This window comes from Protopterus annectens, chromosome 6.part0 (genome assembly GCF_019279795.1).
Source record: "Protopterus annectens isolate FY-2018-M chromosome 6.part0, PAN1.0, whole genome shotgun sequence".
NCBI lineage: Eukaryota > Metazoa > Chordata > Ceratodontiformes > Protopteridae > Protopterus > Protopterus annectens.
Window position 1 is genome coordinate 456,079,006 of NC_056737.1, and position 22,762 is coordinate 456,101,767.

General features: G+C 37.2%; 1 protein-coding gene across 1 annotated transcript in view; it reads left to right on the forward strand.

Annotated features, from left to right (window-relative positions):
* Positions 1–5,067: 5,067 nt before the first annotated feature.
* The window catches only part of RAD51 (RAD51 recombinase), a gene marked incomplete in the record, with an annotated part of 432,211 nt that continues 414,516 nt past the window's right edge, over positions 5,068–22,762 (forward strand). The window contains 1 exon segment of the mRNA XM_044074184.1: positions 5,068–5,289.

The following is a 22,762-nucleotide window of genomic DNA, read 5'->3' on the forward strand; positions in this document are numbered from 1 at the left end:
CTCTCAATAAACATATTGACCAATTTATTGTTCTCTAGTAAATAGATGTACTTATCTGACATAATTAGAGCCAAATGAATAAGCTGACTCTTAATAAGACCCTTTTCATACTAACAGGATGCAAACTGCTAAAATGCAGATAACTATTGCTAAAGGTCAACTTCTTAAAAATGTTAGAATGAAACCTACTATTCAACTTAAAAAATATTTTCATCCAGGTAGCTCATAAAATGTATATCAAGCTGGTGCATGAATTTTAAGACATTAGTGATAGCAGGTAATCAACAAAATCCATTATACCATTAAGTGAGCCCTTCCATAAAATAAAAATGGCATCATCACGGAGGTGATTCAGGGGCTTGCATCACTACAGGGGGTAAGGTTAGAGCCATAACAATCAGCATCAGCTGCTGGGATGCCAGCTAGGGCATAAACAACCCTCATGGTTGACTGCATGATGGCTTTCCTTGGGTGGCTGTCACCCATATATAGTACAGGTTACATCCCTTTTACAGGGGGAATAGATGAGCTGAATCTGATAAGATGACTTGATGGCCAGCAGTTATGAGGACAAAAAGGATCTATGGATGAAAAAAGAAAGAAGCACATGTTTCTCCTTGTCAAAGCTTGAAGCCATGAAGCATTCTACAGGAAACAGGTGAGGGTCATCCTCCAGTATCTTAAAGACCTGTGGAAAATAACTCTCAATGGTCAGCTGTCAGAAAGCATGTGGCCCAGCCTCTGGAAATTGAGAAAAAAATGAAGTTCATGCTCCATTGGCTTAAAATATCTGACTGGAAAGCAAATGTGATACAGCTTTATTGCATAGAGGGAGGGGCTACCTACCTCTCAATCTCACAGTGCAATGTATCTGGACAAAGTCTAAAATAATAGGGAGGGGAGACAAAATAGGGACAAATTTTAAATATTGCTCTTATAAACTTGGAACATTAATAGAATAACAGGATTTGTGTTAGCATGCATTTTCTGAAGGATATGAAGTCTAGAACTCAAATGTATGCCATTATTTAGTGACTTCAATCTAAAGTGATTTGCCAGAAAACCACAAATTTTATGAGGAGCAGACTAAAATATGAGGCAAAAATCAGAATCATTGAGAGGTATGAGGGGCTACCAACGCTGATAGGAAGAGGAAAAAAATCTGTGAGAATGAGACACTACAACATTCAAGTGCATGAATGAAAATACAAGAATGGGTCAAATGATATCTGTCATGTACTAGACAGATAGGAATTGGTCAAAGAATGTTTAATTATGTCATCCTTCAGGTGTGAAGCAATATTATACAGGATTTACAAAACCAGTCCAGTAACGTAATTAGGGCATAAGGTGAAAGAAGGAAATGGCTCACAAACTAGCAGCAGGACATGTGTTGGCTACTTTTTCAGAAGCCAGAATTGTGATGTTTCTTACTAAGTAAGACACTGGATACAGTCTATATTTTTAACCAAACAGCATGTTTTATTTTTATTTTATTATGGAAAGTAAGGTCTACTAACAGTGTAATTGTTTTATATATCACAAATCAGTTATATGATCCATTTAAACCAAAACATTTGCTAAAATTAATTTTCCCCTGAAGTTGCAGCTGACAAGATCACAACAATCCAAAAACTAAGACCCTCTCTATTTCTTAAGGGTATGTTTAAACTCATACCTCTTAACTGTACAGATTTTTGCCTCACTTTTTTAGTTTGTTCGTAAAACTTGTGTTTTTTTTTTTGGAAAATCATTGCAGACTGAAGTCATTAAATGACGACAGACAGTTGAATTTCAGATTTCATATCCTTTACAAAATGCATGCTAATGAAAACCCTGTTATTCTATCAGCTTGAGCCAGACCTCTCAACTCTCCCTTACCTTGGCTCAAAATGTTGCTCTGTTCCATCCCTCTCAACCTGCAGATGTTGAAAATAAGAACAGAGGTCCTTGAAAAATCGGAACATCCACCTAAAAATATGGGCATCTAATTAGCATAACATTTGAATACCAAATAGCACATAACTTTTCCAGCTTACAGTTGGAATGTGGGATACTGCTCAAAAGCATGTTTAAAAGAACAGAGAGTGATAATGACGGAAAATATAAGTACATTATCAAAAAGACAGTGTAAAATCTGTAGACTGCAAACTGCATACAAGATAATTTAATTTTGCTTCAGAAAATGAGAGTTTAAATGCCCTCTTTCTTTAAATTATTGTTGCCTCTGGTATAATGGGCATGTAGTGTAGTTTTCTGTGTACTAGACAGCTTCAAACATCTTGTGATGTGGGAGATTCAGAAAATTGTGTGAAGGTGTAAATCAAGCCTGTAAATTTGGAAATACCTCCAAAATATGGCCTTTCTAAATCAGGACTGAAAATAGGAAAGTTCCCCCCAAAAAGGAACAGTTGAGAGGTCTGCTCATTCACTCCCAATCTCTCAAAAAACTAGTGACTTTGACAGAAAAGTTGGTGGATTACAATTAATAATTAACAACAGCAATTAGTGTTATAGGCTACTTCAGAAAATGCATTATGTCTTATTTTGCCACCTTCTCAAGTCAGTAGTACTAATATATTTTTAAAGTGCCCCTGTTTATTTCTGGATGTGTCCCCGATTCTGAATGTAAAAGGTTAAATGCTATGATAAGAGCAATATTTAAAATCTGCCCTTCATTTTGGGTCTTTGCCCCACCATTATTTTTGGCTTTGTCCAGAATTCTTCCACTAATAGGTTGAGAGGTATGCTTGATGGATACACTTTACACAAAATATAAGTTAATATTAATTATTAAATTCTAATTAAATAAACAGTAACTGTTACTGTAATTAAACTGCTAGCATTATGTGCTGATTCATAAAAGCCAATCAATTCAAGGGTGTAACTAGGCATACTCAGCATATTGAAGGGAGTACATTTCTGAGCTTCTCTCAGAAACTTCTTGAACCAAGAGCACGCAGTATTTCAAACTATCAAAATTAGTATCTTCTGTATAGAGTTAGAGAGAATATACTTACATAACAGGAATATACCCTTAAATACAATTTTATAGCTGCAAGTGACAACAGTCAAAAGAATGTAGCCCTTTTGGAAGTGTATTGGGGCTGCATTTACAGTGTTGAGTACTTTCTTTAAAAAATAGGACAGTGGTGGGGCCATGATGTTTGAGCACAGAATGCAAATTTTGGGATACACCCAAGTCAACTAAATATATTCTTTAGCAGACTTAAAAATTCTGAGCAGGAGTTACTTTTCTAGTATATTTTCTTAAAAGCACACCCTGCACCTGTCTCTGATGATTTTTGTTTCTTGTTTTTGCCCTGTCTCTCATAAAATTTTTAAATTTTCTAAGTCACAGGAGGATGAGCCAGTCGTGTGCCATTCATTAGAGCATAGGTCTCAAGTGTACCTCATTACAAGGAATGTACCTCATTTGAGGTCTTAAAAAGTTCATGTTCCTCGAAGTTCCACATTGAAAGGGTCTGTCACACATCCAGTTTTAGGATTTGTTTTGGTTTTGTATTAGAACATTACCCCACCAGATGCACAGTAGCAAGGACCGCCCAAACCCTACCCACTACTCTACGTTTCCCTGTAATTGCTAGTCTTACTATGAATAAACATGAGATAGTTAACATCATCAAATAGAATATGGCCAACAGTGTAGTTGAATCTAGAACTTAATATATTTTAGAAAACTACACTCTAGCAAGTGCATCAAACATAAAACGGAAATGAATATATTTTACAAAAGTATGGTGTAGCAAGTGCATCTGCAATTCTATCCCGTTCACTCTGCAGTGATTTTATGCAATAAATTTTAATTAATAAATACAATGCAATGAAAACTGATAAGGCAGGGACATAAGCAGCTCGTATTTTTTCATACAAAACACTTTCACGCTCTGGTGGAATACTGTTTCAGTACAAAGCAGCAGTTTTACTTTTGTGTAAAGCTTACTTTGCAAACGATTATAGCTCATGGAAACATGCTATTTCTCATGTTAAGGCAAAACTTGTAAATACCTGATGTAGCATCCCTCACACACCATAAATGAGATACAGGACAATCACTTCATTTTCTCAACTTGCATATGATAGCAGCTGATAGTCATGAAAACTATAGTTAAGAAACATGGGGGGTGGGGGTGGGGGGGGCTTGCCCCCTCCTGCAAAAGCAATCTGAAGCACAAAAGTATTGTTAAGAAAGGTGGGGGTGCAGGGGCGCTTGTCCCCCTGCAAAAGCAATTTAAAGCACAAAATTAGGTGGGGGGTGTAAAGTACTGTGTACATACTGCCCTTCTCTCTCGCTGATGGTTGAACCTGTCCTTACATCTCCTAATTAAAGGATACACACAATAAATAGCTTGGAATGGCCGTATTTCAAGAACAGAAACAAACAGTCACAGATGAAATATTCAGAATAAATATTCAACAGGTCGCTGGATAATCTGCATGGCTTGTCAGTCAGCCGTATTTTGCACGCAACGTCACATGGGTTCGCCCTGTCAATCATGTCGGCCCCTCCCATTCCTGCACGAAAATCGTGGTGGGGTAATGTTCTAATACAAAGCCTTTTTACTGATATCTGTGGTTAATAGAAATTAATTATATAAATTAATTAAAATATCTTTTTTTATAAGTAAAAGCAGCGTATTTTAACCATAGTATGCCTTCCTAATTAAAGTCGTTAGTAAGCCATTAGTATGTGTTCCACGTTTTCCCCGTTTGTTCCACATTATAATGGCCAGTGTTCCACATTTTGGAGATGGGAAGTGGGGAGCTACGCATTAGAGTTTAACGCTTACTGTTAAAAATAGATGGTGATGCAGCGCCTGTTATTCTGACAACTTTTAATTAAAATGATTATACTACTATTTAAAATATTTATTTTTGGCTTTGTCCAGAATTTTTGATAACAAAAGTTGAAAGGTAGGAACATAATAATGTGAAATGATTAAGTGATATGTGTGGAAAACCTCCAAACGAACTAAATGATATGAAGTGTAAAGATATAAACACAAACCACAAAAAATACCCACAACTGTTGCCGGAAATGACTATACGCAGTTATGTCATCACGTTGGTGGCGGGTTTGTCTAAAATGGCAACAAGGGAGTAATATGTTATGGTAGGGAAAGTTTTAGTAGTAATGCAACATGTACGTTTCGTGAAAGTAGTATGGGACTGTTAATTTATGTTTACTTATAACAGATCTAATCGTGTGGACACGTACATAAAAGATAATTACTAGCAGTGTATTTGATGAAACGAGAATTTGACCAGGTGTGTAGCTGGAAGTGAGCTCTATCATCTACAGTATGCTTAAATTTGCCTTGTGATTTTACCTTTTCTTTCCGAAATTTTAGTGCATTTTTGCAGGTATGTTGCAGTACATGTACTCCGAATGTCATGTCGTCATTACGATGGGAATCATTATCTAAGAATCTTAACCTTTGTGGCTTGGGAGGTGTTTGTAGATTCTTGGCTACTTTAATAATTTGGGTCTTGAATAGTTGATGATGTTTGATTTCTCTCTGTGTGTCTTGTTTGTAAAGTAGTTGTAGTCTTTGATGTGGAATAGTTGGCAGTAAACTATTAGCTGATGGTTCACCTTTGGGCTTTTATTATCAGTCTTGAGGAGAAGTTATTTCCATCTGTGACGTCCCCCCCCCTTCCTGGTAATATATTTAGTTTTAAGTAATGTATAGAATATATGAAGGGATTTGCAGAATTAAGATTTTATGTAATTATTAATTGCCCAGAAACACTTAAACATTAACCAGAGGTAAAATAAATGCCCTGTCCACTCGTACTTTCCTTCTTTATCTCAGCATCATTTGTAGGGATGGTAGTCTTTTTTCCTTTACAGACTTAAGGTTTTGGAGTCCTTTCTCTTTTGGCTGTGTAGCTGGGGTTGGTAGCAAGAGCTAGGAGTTGGTGCTGTGTTGGTTTATTTATTTTGTGCTATTGTTAGCTGTACTACCTCACTGCTGTTTCACCCTGTTTAGGACACTGGTAATCTTGAGTGGCATTGCTTGATTGACATTTGGGTAGATTACAGATAACTGGGGTTTGGTTTTGTATTGGAACAGTACCTTGCAGGATGAGCCGCACCAAGCACCACCCAAACCCTGCCCAACACCCAGCAACGGTATGTCACACAGTAGTTATGAATAAGCAATGTGGTGTGTTTCTGGGCCGCATGAATATTCATTTGAACAAGGTGTATTTGTTGGTTGCCTTGCGTATGATCATGTGTACCATTTTTTTTCTTATTGACTTCCCTTTGCTTTTGCAGGGGGGCAGCACCCCCCATACCCCTGCTACTTCAGTGTACCAATTCCGAGATCGCACATCAGGGAGGTATACTGCTTCACTTTCATCCTTACTTCTAACCTTGAAAACAAGCACAGTAGAATTTACAGTACTGCCGATGGCAAACAGTCCAAAAGTAAGTGTTAAAACTTTTTGTTTAAAGTTTCTATTTAGTAAATATTTAAAACACACTATGGACAAAAGTCGAGTAATATAAACATGTTCTGAATGTGCACTCTAAGATTACTTGTGCACTGTCCTAATCTAATGTCACATGCGAATTAACATGCCTGTCATTCATAGGTTGATACTAGGCTATCTGCCCTAGGGCATTTATAAGCCTAGCCAGAGTGTGTTTGGCTTTCGCCACCCTTTTAGATTAGTTGACTGTGCCTCTGTTCATTGGGCGTTTACACTCCCATTTCCCATGTCAATCACTAGTGACACGCCCACACCTGCACAGAACTAAACGCGAGGTACTGTTCTAATACAAACCTGAGGTTTTGTTACATTGCTGTTGCCATTTGTCTTGTGGGCTGCTGTCTCCCAACCCTTAACCAGTTGGTAAATTAATGACTGAACAAATACTTAATGTGGAAATTGAATTTGTGGCTGTTTGAGTTGGGCAGCAGCACTCACTGCAAGCTGTTTACAGCAGCAGAGCATTCTTTTAATGCAGTATTTCTTCTGATCTTAAATAGAAGTGACATTTTTTAAGGCTATAACTGTCTGGATTCCTTTATGAGGGCTGTACTTCTGTTTTGATCAAGATTTGATGTTCTGTCGTAGTTGGAGTTGCCATTTGGTGTCCTGTGCTTGCTACACTGCATGGTTTACTATCAAAAGGGCGATTAGACTTTATTCGATTTTACGTTACTCCGAATTCCCAATTCGATATTAAGAAAGAATGAAAAAAAAATATGTTGAAATGTACTCGCTGTTGTGAATTTCAACATTTTAATGCAGAGGGATCAGGAAATGTACTCTTTCCCTCACTGTAGTGTGATCTCGGAGTTTGTGTATATAAGTAGCAGGAGGTGTGGGAGGTGCAAGGGGCTTGCCCCCCCTGCAAAAACGTTCTTTGCTGTGTGTTGCCAAAGTGTGGAGAATGTTTGAAATATGTGGAATTTGACATTCTACACTTCCAAGTTCCACTTTTGCGTCAGTCGCTTTTTCGCTCATTTGGTTTGTTCAACCGATAACTCACACAAAATGTGATTAGGCAAATGGTAGTAAACCCACTGCATATTGCTGGATAATACACTTGAGAAAAAACATTTTACCTTGTGGCCTTCTTCATCCTTCTAGTAATTGGTAGGTGTTATAGACTGAATTGTGTCTCGGAAGTGTAGTGAAGGTGCCAGCATAATCATTTGATTTAGAGTTCATTCACTTCTTGAAATGCTGCTCCTAGATTTTCTTTGTTTGTTTTTTATTTGTTTATTATTTACGATTTAAGTATGGTAGAGCACTGGTCTACATGAAAAGTTTTCAGACTCTCCTCCAAAAAAACAAGTTCACATAAGGAACACAAGTATGATACAAATTCTAACGTCAGGCATGAAGTGTATGGATTGCAAAAGCTTGTCAATCTAAAAGAGGAGTTAGTATAATACTATATAGCTTGTTAATGCCATGGTATATGAAGCAGTATTTAGAAAGTTCAAAGGTTCTTCCTTTAACTGAAGTTTAACCATTTTATAACTTGCAATAGTATTCTTTTAAATTATTGTTGCATGTAGATAATTCACCATACCATGTTGGGCATGAGCAGAGAGACTGATTTTCCATTTTCTAGGAAAAAAGTCTCAATTCAGGACTGGAGTTTCATGGAACCTGGCATTTTAGGCCAGAACATTCATTTTCCTAACCTGCATTCCTTCTTATGTTTATTACAGTAATGTCAGCTTACTTTGAAAATTAATAAATAAATAAGTTTGATAATTGAATAAGTGAAATGATCTGTCAACCCTTTTCAGTCGCAACATGGGTACAATTATACAAAAAGGAAAATAAATCAAACTACTATATAGTGGTAGTTACACAATTTAGATACAAGGCTGACTGATATATATCAACATGCACACAGATGTAGGTATTATAGTTATGCAGAACGTTTAGTAGAAACTTTACAGTGTGATAGAGCTTCTTTATTTATTTACAACATATACAAGGTTAATAGTGAAGATTTACATGTATTGAATTAATCCCATGCATTTAACCAGTGTTTTTGAATCAGATGCACTTAGATTCATTTTGCAAATGAAGTTTAAGATCCTTCTTAAAAAAACAAAAATCCCAACTCCTTACATACTTTATCTTGGTGTTAGTTGGTTCCACTTAATGGTCTACCCTGGTTAAAACTTTTTTTCATCCACTGCTAGTTCCTTTTCCCTCTAAGGATTGTATGGTTGCATCTAAGGGGCAGGCATGTAATGGGGACGTGTGGTGGTTTGCCTACCTCTGCAGCAACTTGCCCTATTCCCTTCCTTGGGCTGTGCTCACTGTGTCAACATCTCAAGTCTCCACCAGAGATCACTGATGGGAATGCCCATGCAACCCTCTTCCCCCTGGATGGGCATGCCCTTTCCTCCCTGTTGCTTCATCAGTCACCTGAGCTGCTAATTGAACCCAGGTCAGCTGGCTAGTAGTTGGGGCTTTATGCCTGTATGTCACGAAAGTGGATGAGTCTGTAACTATTTTAATTGTCACAGACTTTGGAGGTAATATTTTCTGTGTATTGAAACTTAAAGAGGGATCCTTTTGCTATAGCAAGGTATTTCTGTTGTGTGACATTTGGAATCTTATCCTTGAAGTCTTTTATTTGTATGGCAGTTAGAGGTGGTAGTTTCTTTTTGGAAACGCACAGACTATTTGTTTTTGTTTCTGTACAGTTTATTTGGAGTTGTTTGGAACCATTTGCATAGATCTGTGAATTGGGTATGTGCTGTTAGTTGCAGGTACGTTTTTTTTTTTTTTTTTATTGCTAGTAGTAGTATTATATCATCTGCATATGTAAGTAGCTCATGGTTAGGCAAGTCCAAGAGAGCAGGAGGAGACCCTGTACTGAACCTTGAGGTACTTTAGTATTAAGTGTGTTCCCTTCAGATAGCATATCATTTCTGAAGATTTGAGGTTAAGTATTTTGTACCTATAATAAGTATATGTATAATCTGTGTATGTATCTGCATATATTTGTAATAAATTGAAATTTAGTAATCAAAATAAGATGATGATGGGAAATTATATCTCCACAACAGTGCAAGTCAAGTGGCATCAGAAGTACTCTGTGTAGGGATGTATATCTTCCAGAGATTGCTACTGTGGAACAGACTCCCCTTCCACATAAAACAGAATTATTCTGTAGAAACAAAACTAACTCCAAACGAAGCAAAACACTGGTAACCAAAAAATAAACAACAAACCAACCCAAAACAGGCAGACAAACTCCACTTTAATGACACGAGTAGAAAACAGCAAGTCCCATAAACTAAGCGCTTTCACCATTAAAATCTCTATCAACAAAATATTTCTATCAACTCTGAGGAAGCCATATTTTAATGGTGAAAGCACTTAGTTTATGGGACTTGCTGTTTTCTGCTCGTGTCATGAAAGTGGAGTTTCTTTACCTGTTTTGGGTTGGTTTTGTTTTTTTATTTTTTGGTTACCAGGATTATTCTGTGTCCATATTCAAGTGCCTGCTGTACTACGTATGGACAGAGGCAGCTTCAAAATGCTTTATCCTATGCATGGGTCCCCCTCAAATTATCTATGGTATGATCCCAGTTATTTTCATTAGGGGTAATATAATCCCAATTATTCTCATTAGGGATAATATATAATTATCAACCATGGCTTGAGTAAGGCCAATCTGTAACCAAATGGGTTGGAGTAATTCAAACACAAAAAGGGAAATTGGCTAGGCTTAAAATGGCCCCCAAGGGCAGATAGCCAAGCACTTGCCTATGAATTTATAACATTATCAGTCCCAGAATCTGATTACATTAAGGTGGCACTCCTTCATGCTAAAAAATCTATGTGACATCCCTGCTCTGGGCCAGTAATCAAGGAACCTGAATCCTCACTGCTGACACCGGTGAGGGACATTCACTTGGAGCAAAAATAGATACACAGTATTTCCAGTTGCAGCTGTCTGCACCAAGCACAGTTTCCCTTAAGAGCACACTCAAGTCCTTGGCCTGAGGTTTCCTCGTTCTCTCTGCCTCCAAATAAAACTCCCACTGGCACAGCTGTAGAATTGAGTCCTCAGCCGAGTGTTCAAAGCCAAGTCCTGCACCACCCTGTCTATGAAACCAGTGCTGTGTGTCTTTGCTCCACCTGGGAAAGGCTGGCACAGATTTACCAGCCATGTTCCCTCTGCCCAGACTATAAGGTAGATACTGCCACCAGAACACTCCAAAGCCAGTTACTCTAAGGCTGTTACAAGGGTACTCAATTATACTAAGTAAAATTAATACTGATACAAATGGTAGAGTTTGAGCAATGCATCAAGGCTTTAAGGAGCAGCCACAGTGTCACCAAATAAATAGAAGTACTCTTAAAGGTTACAGTATTCTGTAAAAGACAAGCCACAATAAAGATTTTAAATATGTTTAATACTTAGTATTTTCATGTTCTTTTACTGTTTATCTGTTTACAGTAAGTACTAAAGTTTCAATCACAAGAACTATTAAAAATAACAGAAAGGGGTACATTCACACAGATATAGAAAAACAGTACTTGACTAATCTCACTATATTTTCCTGACCAATCTAAAGAATTACTATTCCCAGGTTACTTACTAAAATAAGGATGATGAAGTTGGGTGAGTGGTCTTCCTTCTTGGTCAGGTTTCAAAAACAGGCTACCCTGAAACTTCTGTCTCTAGTATTAAAACATCATTTCAATACTGGATCACAGAATGACGTCCCATACATCTGGTCATGTGAAATCTGGTTCCCACACTAACCCCTTTTCTAAAACGTAAGTGATAATCTTGCACATATGTGTTACCATATACACACCTAGAGCTTTGCTAACATGTGTTACAGCATCTGGAAGCTGTAAAACTAGTTCAGAAGCTTCTACCCTTCCACGGTAGCACTTAGTTCGCCCCTAAGGAAAATACAGTAGATTCATAGTCCTGGTTTTCACAGACAATTTTCTCTCTGGCTACAGTCAGAACTGTAAGATACAATCTTTATGGCCTAAACCGGGTAGTTTAATTTCAGACTATTTTTCAAAAGTAGCTGGAATGAGATTGACCTCTTCTCTTCCAGTATTCTCTGTTGCAATGTATTTATCTCAGCAGTTACAGTACAGTCTGACATACAGGTGTATTTCTTTTCTGTCAAGCAGGACCCACTGTTTGTACATTTTTAACATAAGGAGCTTTACAAATACATTTTCAACACAAGCACCTATACAAATCAGTTTGATATACAAATGACATATAATTATTTACAAAACTCCATCTAAGTATGCTGGCATGTTTTACACATCCACTGCCTTACTTCTATTGGCATAGCTGGTAATACCTCACATCATCACAATCTAAACAATATATTGCCTGATCTTGTGGCATCACTACATTTGGCAAAATCAGTGCCTCTGTAGTTACTGAAACTTTGCTTAAATGTAAAGAGCACATTTCTTCTGTACCAGGGTTTTGTGCTTTTCATGCTTTCAGGCCCAATGGCAGCTGTGGTGGAGTCTCCAAATTTGCCAGTCAGCATATTACTTCTAGGCGTAATTGCAAACTGAACTTGTTGAACTACAGATCACTTTAGTTAAGATTAATTATCAAGTACACTAGACTCTCTCTTATCCGGTGTTGCTGGGACCAGACCTTAGGCTGGATAAACGAATGGCTGGTTAATCAGAAAATGCATACAGAATAGCATTTATAGGTTATAAATCAGCTAGAATAACAGGATTTGTGTTCGTATTCATTTTTCTAATCAATATGAAGTCATAAACTCAAATGTATGTCATAATTTAGCCCAGAGGAAGCAGAAGTGTTGTTCTTCTCTGTCTTTTGCTAATGCTATGGCAGAAATTTGGCTGGTTAAAGAGAGACCGGTAAGAGGGAGTCTACTGTAATTGCTTGTTACAAAACATATTCTTTGTCCCCTAACAACCATTAAGATTCCTCAATGTTTTAACTGATTTCCCTGTTAGCAAAAACTCCCTTATTTTGGGTGACTAACTATCCTTCAATAAACTGGGACATCTGTACCTCCAGTGTAGATATGTCTAAAAATTCCTAAGGGTAATAAACAAAAATTTCCGTGAGCAGCTAGTAAATACACCTACTAGAGAACACAGCATTCTTGACCCCATTCTTAACAGGTTTACCTTTTTCACTACACGTCTGGTATCTTCTTCCCCAGAGTAAGTAGTCTGACTATAAACTTGTGACCACCTCCCTTAAACCCCTAAAGGCTCCTGCAGCAAACCTCACTGAATTTAAAGAATACATACATACATGACAGCCACAACCTGTGTGACAAAATATCAAAATTAATTTATGATTGCACGTACTGAGAGCATAATACAGGAGAAAGATTCACTTAGGAATTCTGCACCCATTTAAAACATGCTAGTGCCTGCCAGAGCCAAGTATCATGGGGAATTCAAAAACAAATCACAATGGTGGACCGGAGTCGTAAATAAAACTGTACAGTAAATACAATAGCAGACAGGAACTAGAAATTTAGTAAATGTAAAATTTGTTTACTCAAGGATAGTGTCCAAAACATTACAAAAAAATTGAAGAAAATGGTAGGATCCACAAAATGAGCCTGTGAACTTAGTCTGGCCTTTGAAGCTAGCGACAATGGTGTGTGTGTGTGTGTGTGTGTGTGTGTGTGTGTGTGTGTGTGTGTGTGTGTGTGTGTGTGTGTGTGTGTGTGTGTATGTATGTATATGTGTGTATAATATATATATTTTTTTTATAGTTCACTTCTATTCAAAGCCCCAAAATATCCAAATCCCTTACTCCCACAGTTATCTTTAACGATCACTTGCTGTATGTGTTAACCAAGACCAAAAATAAGCTCACCATATGACCTGGTGATATACCTGGTTGCTTAATAAGCAGATGCAGTCTACAGATTGTTTTAAGTGCAGTTTATCTACTGTTTGGTGTCTTGAGTGGTACGCAGCAGTGGTGATGCTTCTGTATAATGGTAGCCTTATATTCAACCTGGTTAAAGACTTATCAGCCTTACAAGCATCCTCTGCAAAACCATGGATTGTTTTTATAACTATAGCTGAATTTATAAACTAATCTTTTTGGTTTTGCCCCCCCCCCCCCCAACAGTTGGGTTTTGCGAAGGATAGATCTTGTTTAATCTGGTAAATGCCTTCAGAAGGATTTTTGAGGCCATAGATGGTGGCCATGCAGTCAATGTGGCACATCTTGACCTGATTAAGGCATGTGGCACCATTTCCTTTACTTTAAAAAAATCCATCTGTATATGGTAAGATGGATGGGAACCTGGCAGAAACTCTTGCATTATGAGTGGCTGGTTTGAGATTGTTTTGGCCCCAAGACCTTTAATCATTCATTTTGCCAGATAAAACTGCATCTGCCGAACGCCAGCTGTTTGAGGGTGCCTCATCTAAAATTATAAAAGTGACCAGTGGTGGCCCTCAGGATGCTGGGACCTCTCCTTTTTGGCATTTACTTCTCAAGTCTCCAAACAGAGAGAGAGACAAGACCTGTGGCTTAAAAAGTTTGCTTATAGTTGTAAACTAGGGGTTGTTGTAAAGTGAGCCTGTGTCGCCCAAATGCTCCAGGCTGACCTTTCCATAGTAAACTCTTGGTGTACTAAAAATGGGCTCAAACAAAATGTTAAGAATTATAGTGTCATCACTTTTGCTAGACATCACATCGACTTGTACTATGTAGACTACACATCTCTACACCTTCCTATCCATATCCATTGTCAAGTGCTTCCAATTTCTCACTTTTTTGTACAGAAAAAATGTAGTTGGGGACCTAGGTACTTGGGATAACAGTTCACTTTCTTTGACCATTGTGGAAGTGTATGTCAGCTCTTTGAATGCCATCAACTATGCATAGGAGAGTAGGAAAAGGGTTAGTTTTCTCTCTCTGACCATCGTGGAAGTGTATGTCAGCTCCTTGAATGCCATCAGCCATGCATAGGAGAGTAGGAAAAGGGTTTAACACAAAACTCTTACCTATCACATGGTTGACAACTTTCTGTTCACTTGACTGTCACCCAAAGGGAGTGATTATGCCATGGAACTCTCACCTTAGTGGGTGAGTTGGAGGAATAAGCTTCATGATCATTGAGAACCTGGGGCAAGAGTAGTGCAACAAATTTACCTGTCTATTCAATCCCAGGCTGAACCTGTGGCGGCTCTCCCAGGGTCTGTGCTTTTGTTTGGCTGCAGTCTTCCTTGACTTTGCAACACGAATGGCTTATGTCTTGATGGATTCCTTTTCTGGATGTATGGCTTATGTCTTGATGGATTCCTTTTCTGGATGTTGGCTTATCAGTGTAATAAAGATGACTAATGCATATCTTAAACTATTTAGAATAATTAATACAACAGCTGGAAAATTGATAGGCTGTACATGGTAAAAGAAAGCAAGTATAACTACAAAATAGTGCATTCAGAATGAAAATATGATTAAAAAAATAGGCACCAAGTTATTAACCTTTTTGTAGTAGATGGTGTGTGGTAATTTATTTTCAGAAATCGTCCAACAAGATAATCTTATGTACATGCGTAACGAGATGTCCTTTATTAGATGACTGATGTAGTAGCCATAACTAAATGGGACATGTTCTACCCAGCATTGGATGCCTGGCCAGTCTACCAAACTTTTGGCTCCTTCCCTGTACTGCACACCATACATCTGCCTTTTGCATGAGAGATGACAAGGTATAAGAGGTATATACTGGTATGCCAGAAATTGTGTGTGTTGCTTATGCAGACTTCTTATGAGCTTAACGTTGTATGTTTTAGCAGTCAGCATGAGATACAGTTTTGGACAGTTGAGATGTTTGTTGGGGAACCTTATTTTTTTTCTCTGGAAAAGGTTTTATAAATATGCTTGTCTCTCAAAGGGGAAATACTCTTGTGGTAGACAGATTCCTCACAACTGTTTGCTTTTTTTGCTTGTGGGGTGGTGGAGAACACCAAGTAAGGCCTTCTAGATCTGCCTTTCATGTACATGTAAAACCATAAGGAATCCACTGAATTGTCTAAGTTTTTCTGTAGAATAAGTGACTTGGGGATCTGTTGCATGACACTTTGATGACAAACACCATTATAGCAAACCTCTTCCCTTAGAGGTTAGCAGGGAATCTCTGACTTCTTCTTCTCTGCAGTTTGGATTTGATGTCATTGCAAAGCACTTTTGTAGCCCTCAAACTGTCAGTCTGGCTCTCCTGGTCCCTCTGGCATAACCTCTCAGGTCAGTAATTCCCAGGATTTAGCCATGTCCTTTCAGAATGTGTGACAGGCTTTTCCAGCTTAGATAAGTGAGCCAAGAATTTTTCTGTCTGAGGGTGAAGATGGTATCAACCAAGTGTTGATGAGGGAGGACATCACTAGGTCTCTATATAGTTTTTCTGCATTGAATCCTGTTCTTTTAGACCCTAAGCCTGGAGACTCATAAAAAGAGGTCACAAAAACCAGAACATTTATTCCTTCCTTCACCACTTCTTTGCAAAAGGCTGTTCAAGGAGATGGAATTTATTTTTGCCCAGAGACTAATTAAGACAATCTGTTCTCTCCGGCCTTCTCTTCCAGTTTCTACTTCATTTAGGAAAAAAGAGATCATTTTCTTCCTCAGAAGAAGAGGTTATTTCTGAAATGGTTAGTGATGTCAGGACTCCACCTAGTTCTCCTCTTCTACTTGAATGATGCTGATCACCCTCTCTTCAGCCCCCCCCCCCCAGCCCATGAAGAAATATCTTCTGGAAATGCAGTTTTTAAATGGAAAGAGTATGTCAGGGTAAGGAGATATCAGAATATCAGAAGAGCTATTATGACTTGATGAGTATGGGTTGCCAAAACTATGAGTCTGCCATGTTTGGGAAGTTAGATGACTAGATTATTCATTTGCTTCTATTCCTACTTCCCCACAGGATACTTGACATGCACAAAGTCCTTTATTTTGTATATGCATACACATACATAACTGGCAGACCCTGCTATAATTTCTGTTTAGGGGACTAGATCTAGCCTTTTCTGTTTCTAACTCTCTACTAAATGATACAAACGTGATACATTTTGGGGAAAAAGGTTTATAGATATTCTACATGGGCATTTAGAGCAGTCAAGACTTGTGTGCCCAAGTATCTGCTATCTATTTTTGCTTTTGTGAGCAAATCTTAACTTTCTTACTAAACTCTGGCACAAAATCTTCCTTGTTTAAAATGCTAAACTCTGCCTCACAGGTCACTAAGCTTTCTATTAAGTGTGCTTATGATGCAGTGGATTTTTTGTCCAGGTCTGCTATATGTAGGGTAATGTGGAGTGTATGTATTAGATTATGGAATTTCTCTGACAAGACTTTGTTACTGAATGTACCTTTTAAATAGGGATAATTTGTTTGGGAGCTCTTCAAGAGAAGTATTACAGAAGCTAGAAAAACAGGGAATGTTGATGCAAGGAGCCAAACTGCTCTTTTTGCTTCCTTTTCTTAAATACCAAAGGAAATACCCTGCTTTCTCTGATCCATTTTTTTTTAAAGCTTTATAAATCCTTTCAGCAAAAGCCTTTCAAACAACAATACAATAAAAAAATGGCAGGGAGATTCCAAAAGGAAAGTGGGTGGATACCAAGAGCCTTCCTTTTCAAAAAAAAAAAAAAATCTCAGTGACTACCTGTGTCTCTTTTCCACTCCTCACCCTTGCCATTCTAACCAATTTGCAGGCAATTTCTCCCACACCTTTCATTTCTGGAAATGGGCAGTTTTGAGATACTTGTGCTCTAAAATAATCCAGAATGCTTGTAGACTGTAGTAGGCATTGCTTCTCTCTCTCTAGGAATCCCTCCTCTAGAAAAAAAAAATCCATCTATTTCGCCAAATCCTGTTGGACATTCTTTCTCAGGGAGTGACATATCCATACAAAGTGGCAACAACTTTTATTTAAGAATCTTTCTTGTTCCCAGAAGGAAAGGAAGGCACATGGAGATCTGTTTTGGATGTTTCAAAGCTAAACATATTTTGGTTCCAAAATTCAAGATGCTTACTCTGCAAACTTTCCTCTTTGATTGTTTTCATGGATTTAACAATGCCTACCTACAAGTGAAGGCACACTGCTGCAACAACTTTCTTGACGTGCCTTGTCCCATTCATGGCCTTTTGCATATTTTAATGCATTTGTATTTTCCTGTTTGGACATGTGCCTCATTACGGCTCCCTCCAGCCAAGATGCACTAACAGCTATTTGGTTCAGTCATTATTTCAAACTTAACTAGAAAAAAAATCTTGTTTAAGCGCTTCTCACAGGTTAGTGGTTTAAGGGTACATTCTAGATGCCCCTCTATCCACTGCTTATCTTTCTCCAAACAAAATATCATTTTGTACCTTCACTTTTTGAATGTAGCACATTAAAACATGTCTACAGCAGAGGAACTCCTCAAAATTCTGAGATGCGTGACACTGTCCATTCTAGTAATCCAATTTTCCAGACCTTGCTTGAGAAACATCCAGTACTTCCAAAACAAGTGTTCCCGGTTACCTCTTTCTTCCCCATCGCACCTCCAACAGAATCTGATGAAGTCCGATTCAACTTGGCACTTAATCATAATAAAATATATTTCTTCTTTGATTATCATGGTCCATCTCATCTTTCCCGTGTGGTTCGTGTTTTTTTTAATACTTTCAGCTGTTTATTTTAATTCATATGTCTGTGTGGCTGTTGTTCTTGATGGTCTGTATCCAAAATCCCACACACACCTTACTTGTTGAAGTTCCCCAATGATTCATCATCATTCCCTTCCAATTTGAATTGCAGCTTTCTGTTTTTGTATTATGTATTTGAGCCTTAACTGTGTAGCTTTAAAATATCCTGCCAAATTGGGTAATCCTAAACCTATTTGTTCTGGTTAAAGTATCAACTTATCCCACATGACCCTTGTCTTCGTCCCATCCCAAATAAAATCATTTAACTCTTTTTTTTTTTTTTTTTTTTTTTTTATTAGTTGCTGTTTACAATGTCTCCTGTGGTCTAAAAATAAGCCTGACCTGTATATAAAACTAAAATATTTTCACTGCATGTATTTTGCTATCCGTATCCATAATCAAGAACTTCCATGTTCTCAGTTTTTCTATTATCTTTTGTTTAGTCTCTTCCCACATAAAATTCCATCAGTTCTTTATTCATTATGGTCCATTGTTTCTTATTTGGTTAATAAAAAAATGTCTGACCTGCCTACAGTACTTAAGGTACTAAAATATTTTCACTGGTTGTACTTTACTATCCGTGTCTATAGTGAAGAACTTCCAACTTTTCACTTCTTGTATTCTCTTTCCCATGTATATTTAGTTGTGATGGTAGATTCCTTTTTAATCCAAACTCCTAAGTACCTCATCTTATGCCCCCATAAATATGGTATTACTGAACCAATTCATGTGTGGGAACATAGTTTACTATTATACCCTTTGTTTTATACTCCTTTTATTTTATATCCTGGAAAAAATTGAAAGTGTTTCCAGTATTCCACAACATTAAAATATGCTCTTCTAGATTTATAGAAAATATAATCTGCAAATAGGGCTAATTTTTTCTTGAGCACCATTACAGTTATTAAACAGATATAAAATACTACCCAGCAGGTAAATGGGTCCCGTTGTAAGTGGCAAACGAAACAGCAGCCGTACACTGAAGCACGACTTGAAATGCCATCCAGTAAAAATAAGAAACACATTTATTTGTAGGCGAGTGCTTTCACCACATATCGTGGCTTCATCAGACTATATACAAAGAAAAAAACTCATAAAAAGCAATATTTATATGCATCTCCTCCCACTCATTAAGTTCAGACTTTACATTCAGCAAATCATTTTTCAACAGATGCCCCCTAATTAACTTGAGCATCATCAATTCTTCCCTTGCTTAATTTCAAAACAACAAACAAACTGACAGACTGCCATTTCATATATAGCATAACCGTAAAAAATATATTAATAATATAATAATTAATAGTAATATATTTCTGGTTAGTCATTGAGTGTAGGCTTAATGCTGTTTTATATATAATATATATTTTTATATTTTTTATATTTTAGTATGCAAAATTTCTGTGACTTTAGTAGAATTTGATATGATTATGCTACCAATAATGTTTATTATGTGTATTTACAATTATGCATTCTAATAAGCCATTTACATGATGTGGAGCGTTTTCTCATTTTCTATAATACTTTTAAGCGTTTTGAATAAATGTGATTTATATGGCCAGAAACGCTTTCGTAATGGGGGTTGTAATAATAACTTATGGGGTAAAGTAACAGAGTTTTTTGTGCATACGGGTATACACTTATGGTAATTTCTATGAAATTTATATATGAGCATAGGTTCAAGGTATGTGTATTATCCGGACTTGAGCTATTTATTAGATATCCCTAATTTTATATATTTTAAGAGGGATCGACTTGTATAGCTTCTATACGGCTATGGAGATATAGCCGTATTTGAACAAACTGGGATAGCACAGTGACATCATTTAGATAGTGCTCATTCTATCAGTTGCACATAAATATGCTATCATGTACACAAACAGTTGAAATGGGCAATGAATGGAAGTTATTTACCTAGTACCATGAGCTGTTAACTGGATTTTAGTATTGGTGGCAGCCGAAGTATACTACTATGCTTAGAACAAGGTGTAGTTCATAGGAGCAAGTGAGGTATATATTCAATATGACTGATGTCCTCTGACTGCTTAGATAGTCGTCCTATTTGGAATATAAAGCTTTATTCTAGTGATGTGCTGCTACAACGTTAAAAGCACTGAGACTGATTTAATGTAGCTGAATTTGTATGTCAGTAATTTGCACTAGTGATGATAAGTTACAGTAGGCAAGTGGTTATATGGGACGTACCTCTGTATTGGAAAGGTACAGCGATATATCAAATTACTTTGGTTTGAACAAGTATATAAGTGAGTATGCTATACAGTCTAAAACTTGGACATGATATGTATACCCGATTGCACAAAGCTGTGTTTTATATATAGTAATTTTTTTACTGTTATTATGCTATATATATGAGATGGCAGTCTGTCCGGTTGTTGTTTTTAAATTAAACAAGGGAAGAATTTATGATGCTCCTTATTTAATTAGGGGGTGTCTATGTTGAAAAATGGTTTGCTGAATGTAAAGTTTGAACTTAACGAGTGGGAGGAGATGCATATAAATATTGCTTTTTATGAGTTTTTTGTTTTGTATTTGGTCTGATGAAGCCACGATATGTGGTGAAAGCGCTCACCTATGAATGTGTCTTATTTTTACTGGTTGGTATTTTGAGTCGTGCTTCAGTGTACCGTTGCTGTTTTTTGCTGTACCATTACAGTTATACCCTTAAATTTGCGAGTCCCTTGTTTTCTTTGCCAGTGCCTCTAAACTGTAAGGCAAGTAACAAAGGAGAAAGAGGACACCCATGCTTGGTTTCGTTATTCAAATCTACCTTTATGCTTGCCTCTGAAATTTCATATATATAAGTCTAAAAAAGAAACTACACTCCCTACAAGCCCTCCTTACACTGGAAGGTGTTGATATCTGTGTAGTGGTTGAGACATTGTTTAAAATGGCTGAGAGCACTCGGTTGTGAAGGGCTATAATGCTTTCCACAGTTTTAGACCAGATACTGCACAGGAGTTGAAGAGAGGTGGAGGTGTCTCAAGCTACATCTAGAAGAGACTCGTATCAAGGCTGGTAATGTACTAGAGCTTCTTCATGTCCAAATAACCATCAGAAAAGTCCCATATATATTGGGTAGCTGTAGAACTCGCTGTATGACACAAGAAAGCCACCATGCCTATCTACTGGAATACTATTTTCATAGGTGATAAAACCTACTCAATTATATACTGGGAAACCTACACTACTAGTAGTGTACAAACACGATATTTTTGGGCTTTGTCAATACAAGTGCCTTGGAACAATTAGTCAATTACCCGCAAGGGAGAATAACATCTTGGATCATGTCCTTACTAATATGGGAACATCTTGCACCATCCTTTGTTTATCTTCATCACTTCTTAGGTCTCACCATAAAACAGTCTCCTTTGAAATAAAATTGAAACCAGAGATCCCTTCTCCCCAGGGTACCTTTAGAAATGACTTTAAGAGAAACTAAAAAACAGTAATGAAAGGACAGGGCAAACTCCACTGAAAGAGATACGGCAGCACAATAAGCTCCAACAGCTCACAATAAGGCACGGCTGTAAACCCAAAATATTCCAAGCAGAAAAACGAATTTATTAACGCCAACAAATAACTCACACGTTTTCATCAAATTTTGACTTCATCAGACAACCACATGTTAGTTACACAAGCTTAAATAGCCTCAACTCCCCTCCCTTAATGAATTGATTAGTAAATCAAAGTTTAAAGACACAAAACACACTGGATTAAAAACTGAAACGTTTTGCAACTACACTAAATACAATAAAAACAATATTTTAAAAACTGCATTTCTAAAACTGATCGTATAAATATTGTAAAATTGATCATGCCATAAATCAATTTTACAATATTTATACGATCAGTTTTAGAAATGCAGTTTTTAAAATATTGTTTTTATTGTATTTAGTGTAGTTGCAAAACGTTTCAGTTTTTAATCCAGTGTGTTTTGTGTCTTTAAACTTTGATTTACTAATCAATTCATTAAGGGAGGGGAGTTGAGGCTATTTATGCTTGTGTAACTAACATGTGGTTGTCTGATGAAGTCAAAATTTGATGAAAACGTGTGAGTTATTTGTTGGCGTTAATAAATTCGTTTTGCTGGAATATTTTGGGTTTACAGCCGTGCCTTATGAGCTGTTGAGCATTGTGCTGATTCTTCAGTGAGTTTGCCCTGTCCTTTCATTACTGTTTTTTGGTTTTTACCTTGGGTTTACGTTTGGATTTTCTTTAAGAGAAACTACCTACTCCTAAGTGATACATTGGCAAGCTTCAAATCTCCACCAAAACCTAGTTAACACCGCTGAATATGCAGAAACATGCACCACCATCACACTATTCCAGCATGTAAACAGCTGCACAGATGCAGCTGTGCGACGTAGGAAGAAGTGCAGGACAAACCCCAGAAATAAAACTATATGGTGGTACTATAATATCAACAAACTTTTATAATAAAAATAAATGAATTTTGACCAGAGTACAAAGAGTAATTCCCAGAATGCTAGAGCTCTTGTCAGTGAAATAAGTAAACAACTCAGAAGG